Source organism: Equus quagga, chromosome 4, assembly GCF_021613505.1.
Source record: "Equus quagga isolate Etosha38 chromosome 4, UCLA_HA_Equagga_1.0, whole genome shotgun sequence".
Lineage (NCBI taxonomy): Eukaryota > Metazoa > Chordata > Mammalia > Perissodactyla > Equidae > Equus > Equus quagga.
This window is the reverse complement of record NC_060270.1, coordinates 104,885,475-104,899,538: the sequence shown is the minus strand read 5'-3', so window position 1 is coordinate 104,899,538 and position 14,064 is coordinate 104,885,475.

The window sequence follows — 14,064 nt, the reverse complement described above, 5'->3', positions numbered from 1 at the left end:
GTAAATGAATGGTTTAACTGAACTTTCCCATACTTTAGAACCATATTGTTTGGTATATATTTCCTTAAAAAGCAATGCACATTTAAATTCATTAGTGTTTCCTAATCTCTTTAGCATGTGATATAAGTGGTAATGTTGATAGAATAATTGAATTTTGGCTGGAAGGTACAGACTACTGATTTCAGAGATTTTAAACACGTTTAGCTCTGGAATGCTTTTTTCAATGTATTCTTAGTGGAAGCATGAAAATTAAGTACAAACAAGAAGTTCTGGTTGTATGGGGTGGAGGGAGTTCAGGCTACTGTCTGACTCCTAATGAGGGGCCCTAGGGGCCTGGATTTAGGAGGGACAGTCTGAAAACCTTAGAATCACAAAGCATTTGGATCACTGGGTTAACACAGAATATTTTTTCCTCCCCAAGGTACAAATGGCCCACTAAAATATAATGATTATTTAACATATTTATATCCATCATCTTTTGTGATCTTCTCTGTAGCACTGAGAGTCAGTTGCTCACATTACTAGTGAAGAAGAAAGGTAGAGACATTAGGGGCTGGCCTGGTGGCACAGTGGTTAGGTGTGCACGCTCGACTTTGGCGGCCCAGGGTTTGCCGGTTTGGATCCTGGGTGCAGACATGGCACCGCATGGCAAGCCATGCTGTGGTAGGCATCCCACATATAAAGTAGAGGGAGATAGGCATAGATGTTAGCTCAGGGCCAGTCTCCCTCAGCAAAAAGAGGAGGATTGGCAGCAGATGTTAGCTCAGGGCTAACCATCCTCAAAAAAAAAAGTTAGAGACATCAAATGGGCTGCCCAGTTTGACTCACCATTGAGGGCCAAAACCAGGCTTTGACCTCAAGTTAAAAGAATGAAATCCTCACCTACTTTCAGTGTAAGACAGTGCTATACATATTAATATAAATAGCTCACAAGTTAGTACTTATTGTTAACTAGAGAGGCAGTATAGTGGTGACCAAGAGGTCAAGCTCTTGAGTTAGACTACTTGGGTTCAAATCCTGCCTCTGCCACTCACTAGGTCAACGACCTTAGGCAAGCTACTGAATTTCTCTGTGCCCTTGTATCCTCATCTGTAAAATATACTCATCATAACAACCACCTTATAGATTAGTTTGGAGTTTAAATGAGTTAATATAAGAAAAGTACTTAGAACAAGGCTTGGCAATAGTAAGTGCTCCATAAATGTTAGCTATTTTGAGTATTTAGAGTAAGCCAAGAACAGCACTAGGATTTTTTTTATATACTATTTATATTTAATCCATACCACAAAGCAATGAGGTATTTTTTTAATTCCAATTTTATTGAAGAATAAACTAAAACTCAATAAGTATAAGAACTCTGTAACGATAAGAAAGGTAAGTCATGGATCTGGAATTTTAGCCCAAGTCTCTCTAACTCCAAAACCAATGCTCCCAATTATTATTATGTTTTAAGTCGTGATAACTTATTTTTAAACAGGACAAAGTTTCATTGAATTATTTTCTCAAATTAGTGTGAGTAACAATAATCCTTGGATTTATTTAATCTTATTCTTCTGATGATTTTAAAGTACTTGCTTTCATTTATTTTTGTAATCGCCCCACAGGATAGGGAGTAGGAAAACACTGGGATTCCCTACAACAAAAAAGTTATTTAAAATATGTTTATACAGAAAATACCAGTAGCACAATCCATATTAACGCAGAGCAAAGTATGTGAGAATGTAAACCTCAGTGCAGAATGTGTTCTGTCTCCCTGGCAATCAATTCTCCTACTTTATATTTAATAATCCTAATAGATTTTCATATTTTCAGTTACTTCTTTTCTTTTGGTTCACTACATATAATACCTAGTAGTATTTAGAATAACCATGTCCCGTAATTGGTATTTCACACCATATCATTGAAATTGATCATTATTTCCTTTTGATGGCAAAGGCATCAGAATATTCCCCATGGAGTTCACTTCTGCAAAGTGTTAATTTCCTATCACTTTTTTATTTAAACGAGGATGGAAGAAAGAGAGTTCAGAAGGTAGTATATATTCTTATGCTCAGCAATTAGGAAATTGAAATAAAATTTTAAAAGCTTAATGGGATTGAAAATGGCAAACTGTGCCCTACTAAATTAGCAATTTGTCAACTTCGAAATAATTCATTAGAACCAAGAATCTCCCGTGAGTGACTGTTAGATGATCTATTATGAAATAAGTCAGTGAGCTGAGTCTAGTTTCAATTGGCTAATCATAGACCTAACAAAAACTAGATATTATTCCCTTCTTCTCCTGAAACTTGCTACTACTTAGCAAAGTAGACCAAACTTTAATGGAGAAAACAACTGGTCTACTCCTTCACCAAAGAAGTTGTCCTTTTCGTTTGGGATTGAGTCATGTTTCCTTTATTGCAAAGGGCAGCTCATATTGAGGCTGTCATTTATATTGATGTTCTTTTTTCAAAACGACACCTCCGTGTAATTTTTTTCTGCAGAAAAATTGGACTCAGTGTTCAGGGTCATTGGTAAGAGATCTTTCACTGATTCAAAATTCATTTAAAATTTTTAGGAAGAAGAGGAAAAACAGAATAAAAACTCCCCAAGGGAAGTAATACGTACCTTACTCGGAACACCTAGTGCATTTTAAATGGACTCACCAAATGGAAGACAAGTTTTTTTCCTTTGCCAGTTTAATAACAACACATGGGAATTTCTTTCTCTAGAATTTTGTGAAAACTTACAATTATCATAGGACTGAGTGCAGTTTGTTTGCTCCCCACAAAAGCAGAGATGATTTTTATTGACCAATCTTTGATCCAAGAGATTAAAGAAAGTACTGCATGAGCAGCGAGAAGGATAACACCACAGGGGTCAATAGGCTTTACTGCTATTGGAAATGAAAGTGAATCATTCCATTGGGAGATGGGGTAATTTAGCATTTTTACTAGGAACTCCAGACTCTTTCTTTTTCTCTCTTTTTTTTGGAAAAAAATAATACTCAGCGTATGAATAGGTTTCTCCATGACTTAATACCATGGCCACACATGAGGTCATTTGGAGGGCACTAGATTCACCGATATAATTCTGTACAATGCTTTTTAGCCCAAATGGCCTGGCTGTCACATTCTCACACCCTTGATAGAAATGTCCCTAGTAGACTTTTGGAATGCAGTCTGAAGGCTTAGTGACTCAATATTTTCACAGTGAATACATTTCCAATCTTGTAGAAAGTTGCCACTAACTATTGCAGAGGTTATGTCTCTTTCAGTTTCCCTCTGAAATACTGTAAATGGAGCAAAATTCAAGTTTGGCTGGGTTTTGAGAAAACAGGATATCATAAATCCATACTGCCATTATTTGCCATTATAATACTGTTCTGTTCAAGTAAAAACTCTCCAGCCTACCATCTTTAAGTGATAGTCTATGAAATAGTTACCTTTTTTTCCTATTGTCATAAATAGAAGGATAATGTTTTCCCTTTCTTTTTACTATAAGCCAGGGAATAAGGGTTGGAAGCAAAACATCTGGTGTGATTGTAATGGGATAGTGCTGAAATACCATCGTTTACAGAATATTCACCAGGACTCCTGAGGCCTGACAAAATGCTCATGTTATGCTTCTTCGTTTCTTTGAAAGATTGCCAAAGAAATTTCATTGAATTGTCCAATTGTATCTCCCTTCCAATTTTCTAAAGACGTATTTACGGCTTGGGGAAATATATTTTAAACTTTTGACTAATTATTTTTTAACAGAGTTCTTATTTGCAAATTTAAAATGTCCTTGTTCCTTTCTCTACAAAAGTCTTTGGATCTAAGAGCTCTGTCACGGTGATTCTCAGTAACTTACCACCTAGAGCTATCCAGTTCTGGTCCAGTTGGTTCCCAAAGCTGATTTAGCTTTGGGATTACATTAACAAACTTAAAAGTTTTGATCAAAACTACTGATTCCTCTGGGGCCGGCCCCATGGCCTAGTGGTTAAGTTTGCATTCTCTGCTTTGGCAGCCCAGGGTTTCGCCGGTTCAGATCCTGAGTGCGGACCTAGCATGGCTCATCAAGCCTGGCTGAGGCGGCATCCCGCATAGCAGAACTAGAAGGACCTACAATTAGAATATACAAGTATGTACTGGGGGGCTTTGGGGAGAAAAAAAAAAAAAAAGAAGAAGACTGGTGACAGATGTTAAGCTCAGGGCCAATCTTCAAAAAAGAAAAGGAAACAAAAAAACTACTGTTTCCTCTCATCTCCAGGCAGGTTGCTTTCCTTAGCAAGAACACACAACTAGATTCTATACATCATGCCTACCCCTCATCAAATTATTTCATTCCAATATAAAATTGTGGTTAATAATGAGCATAATTCTCTTCTCCTTAGGGGGAAAAATTACATTTATTAACATTTACAGGGACCTACTGCTGTAAGTTTACAAGTTGGGATATGATTCCCCCCCCCGCTTTTTCTAGCATACAGTTTTGCATTTATTTATCTAGATTCCTCTGGTACCATTCAATATCTTGCTCTTGGCCATGCCAAATGGTGTCCAAGTGGCTAGGAAAAAGCACATGCTTCTTTACAAAGTGTTCACTTTGGTTATTAGTAAGAATCTGTGCAATGACAAAGTCTGCTTCGTTCAGTGTTATTTATAAATTAAATTTTGCCCCATATCTCATAATTAAAATTAATAGAAAATAATAACTGATTCAGGAGACCGAAGCTCTTTTCTAAACTAGGCATTGATTTATCTTGGATGTGAGCCAAATAAATCAATTTGCACTAGGTATATGTAACGTCGGAAGAATTTTTTGTTTTGGAGAGAGAACTGAGCGATATTTTACTGAAAATCACAAAAGATTTTTCTTTCTTAAACTGGGCAACTTCTGATTATTCTGCACATTAGGGTGGAGGAATGGTGCTGTCAGGCCAAAGTACCCAGTGCCTCTATCTAGCTATGTGATCTGGGCTCAAATCAATTATTGGTACGTGCTTGACCTAAACGCCAAGGGGTAGTATGGAGTCAATCTTAGTGCCATAGATGATGTTGAGTTCCTGGATGGTAAGGTACAATACTTAAATAAAACTATAACAATGATAATAGCTAATATTTATTGAGTCCTTACTGTATATCAGAAATTGTATCTTACCTGCACCATGTCATTTGATCCTTAAGATAAACATATGACGTAAGTGTTGTTAGGGACTGAATGTTTGTGTCCCCCAAAATTCATATGCTGAAATCTAATCCCTAATGTGATGGTGTTTGGAGGTGGAACTTTGGGGGGCAATTAGGTCATGAGGGTGGAGACCTCATGAATGATGCTAGCCCCTCCATGTGAAGCTGGCTTGCCCTCTTACTACCGTATAAGGAGCCAAGAAAATGTGGACAGTCGGCAACTTGGAAGAGGGCCCTCATCAGAATCTGATCATGCTGGCATCTTGAACGTGGACTTCTAACCTTCAGAATGATGAGAAATAAATGTTTGTTTAAACTTCCCAGCCTGTGGTTATTTGTTATAGCAGCCTGAACTGATTAAGACAGATATTAATAGCATGCCCATTTGATGGTGGAGAAAGCCATAAAATGCTGAGCACATCCAGAACTGGGATTCAAATTCTGGTCTGGTTGTCTCTAGATTTCTCTCTAAAAACCAATCTGCTATAATTCTCCCCTTGACTTCTGTACATTTGCACAGTCCATGATTGTGTATAATCCACATTGACTTCTCAAAAGCACGTTTTAGTCACCAGATTTCTTGATGGTGTTGTTTGCCAGCCAATTATTCTTTTTTTGGAGACTTGCCACTTTGAGCAAATGTTTGGGCAACTGAGGACAGTTTTGGTGAATTTTGCCACTAATGTATAAAAGTGAATATAAAATAGAAAATGAATATGCTTATACTAAATATATGAAGTATAAACTATTAAACTTAAAAAACAGTCATGAGAAAGATGGAAATTAAGCGCTAAAAAGAATGAATCTTAAGCCTCGTTTGGAAGCACGTTGGACTTAACCTGGTTGACTGTGAGTTTTTTAAGAAAACTTGTATAATTATAGAGTATGTATGAAATGTTGGAAACACAGCATCAAAGACTGCTTCTAAAAGTGTATGCCTTTACTGTTTGTGTATATTTCAATTTTGTTATACTGTGTAAGTCATTTGATGTTCATATACTATGTATTTCACATTTTTTCAGGTACTCATTATATATAAAAGTAAGGGACTGGGTATAGTTTAAATTACCTTTACCTAAGAGTACCTTATATTCCAAATAAACACATGGACTGATGTTAAAGACTCCAAAGCAACACCTGATTGTTTAATTAGACTTAGCTGAGGACCCAAAAGCTTAACAGAACACCTTCAAGATACAGATTGCTGAAGGTCTGTTTTCCACTATTTTTCCTCCACAGGGCCGCTCTTTTCAGTGGTTATAGTAGATAAGATTTTGGTCTTTGGAACACACAGAGCTAGGTTCAAATCCTTGCTCTACTACTTATTAGCTGCTAAGCCATCGACACTAAGCAATCTTGAGCAAGTAACTTCGTCTTTTTCATCAATTACCTTGGTTGGAAATAGGACTAATGCTACTTGCCTAATAGAGCTTTTATTAAGATTAAGTGAAATAAGGTATAAATATGCTTATCATACAGTTTTGGCACTTAATAAATATCAATTGTTTTAATTATTACTGTTATGAAATATAGATAGGACAAGGTCTTTGACATAATGATTGAGATTGTGGGGTCAGTGGGCATGGTTTGCACTTCTGGAGACTCACGGAAGCCTTTAAGTGAAGGAAGCAGTAATTCTTGTCTGGCCACTGAAACTGCTGGAGAAGTCTTAGTTCTGTACTCCTTCTGTAACACAGAACCAGCCTTGCACCTTGGCTGTTAATGAGAATAGTGTTATCTATTTCAGAGGGCCCCTGCTCAATTCCAGTTGTTTGTTTTCTTTGGCATCCCCATAGCTAAACGCTATTGTAGTTTATAGAGGATTTAGGATGTTTTGAAGGTTTGCTCATTCCCTACCTATTTTCACTCTATTCGAAATAAACACTTCACATCATTAAATGCAAAATGGCTATTATATTACTTGATCCATTTCCCTTAGGGGTTCTTCTAAGGATCAAAAACTTCAGCTTTGATATTAATATGCATGTCTACCATCTCTGTCGTGCTGTAGTTTAACTCCATAATTATGTGTTGAGCTAGATATTTCTCAACTTTGGTATTTTACAAAGCAAAAGTAAAAATAAATTGAGTTTTTGAAAGGTGCAATTGTGGCATTTTCAAGAAAAGCAGGAACTTTTTGATATGAACATGAAAACTTTCCCTCTTCAGAAGATTCAGACCAATTCTTGAGTGTTACCATATCAAGGAAATATTTACAGTTAGTTCCCGGAAATAAGCAAAATGAAGAATAAAAAACAGTTTCATAGTCAATTGATGTCTTTTTAAGCTTTTCTTCTTTTCTTCGTATCTGTAGTCCAAACTATTTCATCTTACATTTATTGCTTGAGTACAGAAGAAACACAAATATTTCTTAAGTTTTTGCATTGAAAATATAAAAAGCAATAATGGTATACTGCATATAGCTTCAGATTTTCTCTCATCTTGTCTATAGTTCAGCACAAATAGGAATCAGGTAGGTGATATTATTCTTCAGCTTCTACAACAACTGAGATGAAATTACTTTTCAGGGAGAACTTCTGCTTTTGTAAAATAAGACCCCAGGACATGTAGAGCCTCTGTAAAGTTAGAACTTCTATTGTTGAATTTCACTTGGAAGATCCCAGAAGTATGTTATACTTATTTTATCTGCTTCTGAATGAGGAAAGACTAAGTTAAATGTGCTTTGGTTAAACTTGAATTTATGGATATAATGCTCTGCTGTTAGTGATGGAACTCTGTGTTGTATAAGTGTTGACTGGTTAACATCTGGGAAATGGGAGTATTATTAAATAAAAATCTTATAGGCATATGTGGTAAGAAAAATCGCTTTAAGCTCATGGAGAATCAAGTTTTTCTATATTGAATGCAATACAATTCTCACACAAACTACCTGGAGTTAGCACAGACTTCACAGGCTGAGGGCATTGCTTTCCACAAGACTCACCTCACTTTAGATGCCAGCCACAAGCTCTGGGGTGCCTAGGTTAACTGTGCCTCTGACCAACTGGCTGCAAATTCAGGGATTCCCTCTACCCCTCAGGTTCAATGATTTAGTAGAACAACTCCCAGAACCCAGGAAAGCGCTATTCTTATTATTACATTTTTATTGTAAGAGGATACAGATCAGGAACAAACACATGATACAGAAGAGACACATAGGGTGATTTCAGAGTGAGTCCCAAATGTGAAAACTCTGTATTCTCAGTACCCATCAACCTCCCAGTCAAGCTATGTGTATCACTAAGCAGGACGCTTGTCTGAGCTTTAGTGTCCAGAGTTTTTACGGGAATTTTATTAGGTAGGCATGATTGACTGAATATTGGCCATGTTGTTGAACTCAATCTCCAGGCCCTGTCCCCTCCCTGAGATCGGGCTGATATCATGTGGCTCAAAGTCCCATCTCTCTAATCACCTGGCTGGTCTTTCTGGGAAGGTCAGCTCCCATCCTGAAACTCTCTAGGGGTCCACTGTGAGTCGTTTCATTAGCATAAACTCAGGTGTAGTTTCAGAGGCCAACCGTGAATAACAAAGACCTCCTATGACTTAGGAGACACTACAGATGTAGAAGCTCTCTCTCAGGTACGAGCAGATGAAGACCACGCAAATTCTTTATCATACAACATTGAAGTTTCCGAGATCGTGGTTTTACTTGTGTGCATGCTATACAATATATTAAATAAAAATACGTGTACAATGTCTTACTCACGGGAATACTATGAATAGTCTTTCCGGGGTGAATCAAATGTGGCTTGCTTAACACCAGCTCATGCTGTCCCTGCATGTGAATATCCTTCTACCACCCCTCAGTGAAGCCGTATCCCATCCCTTCCTTTACAACCTGAAGGTACACCTCTTCTAAGAAGTCACGTGCACTTTGTGCTAGTGGTTTTCTTTTCTATAATCCTAACTCTACAACGATATGTATCAGTGTACGCATACTAATATCATTCAGCTGCTTAATTTTTTCTATGGACATTTGGATTTCTGACAACTCAGACTGGGCAAGAAATTAGGATGCAGAGAATTAAAATTGATTGAGGATGAAGGAAGATTCTAGATACAGGAGGATTTTGATTCCTAGGACGTAGCTAGTAGCCTATGTTTTCTGTTTTTAAACAAATTCTAGTACAATGAGGTTCTGCATTATGCCTGGCACTGGTCTTGGTTCTTAGATACAGTGATAGTCAAGATAAGTGAGCTCCCAGGAACAATGCATCTTAGAGAAAGGAGATAGAAATAAGTAAACAAACACATGCACAAGGTAATTTCAAATAGTGATGAGTGATGTAAAGACAAGGAGAGGAAGAAAGTGTGGGGTAGGGAGCTGGCTTCAGTTTGTGTGGTCTCTGAGGATGTGGTATATTGAGCAGAATGATATGAAGGAGTCAGTCACACAATGATCTGGGGACAGAGCGCTCCAGGCAGAGGGAAGAGCTGACACAAAGGCTCCAAGACCAAACTCCACTTGATATATCTGACAAAACCAAAAAAGGCCAGGGTAACTTGTGATCACAGAGTGAAGGGGAGAGAAATATGAAATGAAAAATCACAGAAGGCGGCCACGATAAGGGATAGATTTTATTCTGAGTGTATTATAAAATATAAAAACTACAGAAATGAAAGAAAAAAATAACCAATAGCCCAGTAGTGAACCATGGACAAAATATCTACTCATTTCTCTTCAGTACTTTTTACTGCATATATCGAAACACATATGAAAAGATAAGATCAGGAGTAAATAAGGTACAGTTTTGTGACTTGCCTTTCTTTCATCTAACAGTGATTATTCCTGTATTTAAAACCTTGCACAAATTTCTGGCTATTCCTTCTGGTTAAATTCTTAAAATGGAATTACTGGGTCAAATATTATAAGCACCTTTAGGGCTTTTGATGCATAAACTTCTTCCCAGAAATATACCAATTTGCCCTCTTAGTCCAGTGGTTAAAGTTTCTGACTCACTGCAGCCTTATTTTAAAAAGGACTGTACCTTTAACAGGTAAAAGTCGTATCCTGTAGATTTTTGCTTACCATGTTTAATAAGGTTAGTATATTTTCCATTCACTTATTGGTCTTTATATTTTTGAATTGGTATGTTTTTCATAAAGCTTTTCTTGATTCACTAGGTAAAAGTTCTTTATCCTCTTCTGAACTTCCAGAGCATTTTATCTTTGCTTTATGAAATTATTTTCTCCCTAGTATCTTAGCATTGCATGCAAATGTCCTAGTTCCCTCATAGATGTGAGGCTGGAATCTTTGTCTCTCTTCCTAGATCCTAGCACAGTGTAACACAGAAAGCAAGTGCTTAAGATGTATTTGTTGTGGCAATAACCGATGCTCAGATTTATTTTAGCAGATACTAGTGTAGAGCTACTGATCTTGATTTGGGTGTTATTTTAGTCACATTCTTAAGGATACTTTTCAAGTAAAGTATCAATTTTGAAGTGGTCCTGTTTTGATGAGCTTAATATGCTAAAATCTGATTTACTGCATCGTGAATTATTACTCCATTATCGTATTTCTTCCTAACTTCCTGTTATCATTGTGCACTTCCTTGATTCTACGCCAATTACAGATTTTCATCAAATGCAATAGTACTTGAGCTGTTAGTTTAGTTAGTTCGAACTTTACTGTGTATCAGAATCACCAGGAGGACTTGTTCAAACAGATTAATGGTCTCTGCCCTCAGAGCTTGTGATTCTGTAGGCCTGAGGTCGGGTCCAAGAATTTGCATTTCTAACACATTCCCAGGTGATGCTGATGCTGCTGGTCTTCAGATCATATTTAGAGAACCACTCGTCTGAATGATATTCAGCACGTCTAGCATCCCCTTGGAAAGAAACAGAAGCTGCTTCTTTGCATAATTTTCCTGATGAAGTCTGTGCTAGCAAGGGATGTAGAAATGGACTTAGAGAAGAGAATTTTGTTTCTAGCTTTGGTAAGCGGACTGCCTTAATGCCTTGCATTTTCTCTCGCTGGGAAATCCTCCTGTTGAGAGGGCCACCACGGTTAGCATTTTAGAACTTGTTCTACTTTAAAGAACCAAGTGAGTTCAGAAGAGAGAAGAGAGAGCAATGAGAAAGGACACCTGTGATGGACACAGGAGGGGGGTTCGGGTGTGATCAAATGAGTTCCATCAAATCACCAACTCTCCCAATCCCCAAATAGAGAAGTTGGCATGTTGGCTCTACCTAAGGCTGTCTCAGAAGGGAAATGTCATGAAAGTATAAACTGCTGCTTAGGGCAGCGCAAGTCCCATGGGGGCGTCAACTTCAACAAAATTTTTAAAAAACGTGTGCCAGCTTCAAGTTGGCAATTTCGAGTTCACTTCACTATAGTCAATGACGCACCTTCACACAGTAAGCGCAATAGAGACAAAGAGGTGCCTTGCAACTGCCGGAGAGAGAAAAGAGTCCTCTGAGATGAAATGTTAACATAAGAAGCGGAAATGGTTTGTCATAGTTGCAAGCTGGCTCTTTGGGGTTCACTTTCCTATAGTGAGTGAACTGTAGTGTGGTACCCTAGCAAAAGAGTCTCAATAAAATTAGAACGATCATTTAAAAAGGGCAGAGGGAGAGAGAGGCGTAGAGAGAGAAGGAGAGAGAGTTCTTTCTTTTGTGTGTGTGTGATAAGAAGCTTAACAAAAGTGGAAAAATGCTTTATATGGATGTGAGTTTTCGTGGCAGTCTCAAGCCGACACTCGGTTGCCTTTATTATAGACTAAGCTACTTTAGCAAGCAAAGGATAATGGAGAGACAGAGAATGCTGGAAACAACAGTCGGGTGGGGAGCCGGGAGAGACCTTTTGACAGGAAATGTTCTGTAACTAAAGCAACGATATACATTTTCTTTCTGTTTTTCACTCTGTACTCCTTATAAGGAAGAAAAAGAAGATGTGAGTTTCTCCCTGCGCTGAATCCTTGAAGTTCTTTTAAAATGGAATTTAATAGATATACTAATTTTTGGGAATAAAATAATGTCATATTTCATGTTTAGGGCCAGGGAAAGTCTATGTATGTACATAAGAGAAAAGCACAGACGGAATGTGTTCAAATAGGAATCATTTAAAAAAGTTTGTTTCCAGTATATTACAGTGAGAAAATAAGGGGGACTTAATTATTGGAAAACAAAACAAACAGCCAGGGTCCTCGCTTTTTTACTTTCTGAAATGTACATACGGGTCAAGCTAGTCCACAATTGGTGGGAGGAATTGAAGGTTGACATTACATAACTTGCCACCTTATTTCAATGGTTAGCTCAAATTTTACTCAAACTTTTAGATTTGTTTTGTTTTTCTTTTACTTACACGAGACTCGATGGAATCCTAGAAAGCGAGATTTGGAAGAGACATTAAATATGACCTATGGACAGATGTTTGAAACCACTGGAAAATATCTCCAACATACTGTACTCCAGCCACTTCTTGAATGATGGTGTCCTCATCAAGAGAGTTACTTCCATGTTTGAATGTCTTTAGCTGTTAGACTGAACCTAAAATGTCTTCTTGTGATTACTATACCTTGGTCTTCCATTTAGGTCCGTATTAAGCTGATCACGTTCTTCTTCCCTGGTACAGTCCTACTGATACTTAGAGACAACTATCACATCTCCAGTTCTACAGGTTAAAAATTCCCAGGACCTTCATCACTGATTGTGGTATTTCAGGTGGTCTGATCAGTATAGAGTAGAGGTCCATAATTTATACTGAAGCAATTTCAGATCAATTTCACATTTGGTGGCCACTGTACAGTATTGACTCTTGTTAAAATTAAGTCTAGATCCTCCAAATCCTTTTTATTTTCGTACATGTTATCCTAAGAAGTTACATCTTTTTATGTTTTATTTGTGCTGATGGTTCACTGGACTCAAGCATAGGGCATGACATTTATTCCTATTCAACCTCTTCTTATAAAAGTCTATGTCCTTTCCTGTCTGTGGAGAACTTTTTGAATCCAAACCCTATCATTAACGTATTTTGTATCACTCCAAGCTTTGTGTAACTCACAAATTAGCGTGCTATACACGTTCATTTGTATATGTGTGGACATGTCCGTGTGTTGCTGCATGTGTATATATGCATGGTTATTCAGAATGGAGTAGTAATTGACAGCTCGTTCTCTGAAATCAAACAGATCTTATTCAGATTTTGGCTTTGTCACTTGCTAGTTTGTGATCTTTGGCAAATGACTTAACCTTGCAAAATCTCTGCCTTCGCTTAAATGAAATGGTTCCTACCTCAATGGGTAATTATGAGAATTGGACATAATAATGCATACAGAGTGCCTAGTCTTGTTCCTGGCACACAGTAAGCAAGTGAGGGCAAATTTCTTAAGCTCACTAACTCTCAGTTTCTTGATTTGTAAGATAGAGATAACAGTACTTTTCTCATTGGGTTGTTGGGGGAAATGAAATGAGTAAATATATATAAGGAGCTTAAAACAGTTTCTGGCATTTACAAGTTATTATAGGTCAGCTATTACCTTTACTGAGATTATTAATAGTTATTAGTGCTAGTCTAACTTAACTGACAGTAGGTATTCAAGATTTGCTACTTACTTGCCTCTTTGCTACAAAATGACCCAGTTGCTTTATTATATTCATGATTAAAATTCCAAACATGAACTGATTCCACTCTCTATAACTTTGATCAGTACATTCGTAATATTTTATCACAAATTATTTCACTCTTTCAATTCAGGAAACATTTATTCATTCTGATCATTCTGTGCATTGTAGAGGGGACAAAGGTAAATGAGAAACACTTGGTTCTCAAGGGAGATTTCAATCTAGTTGGTATCTTTGAGAAGAATCACTGATTTTCAAAAAAACTTACTTTTTTTCAGAAATTAAGGTCTTCTAAATATGAGCCTCTAATTTCCTTCCCGTGGAAGATGGTTATATCTATGTACATCCT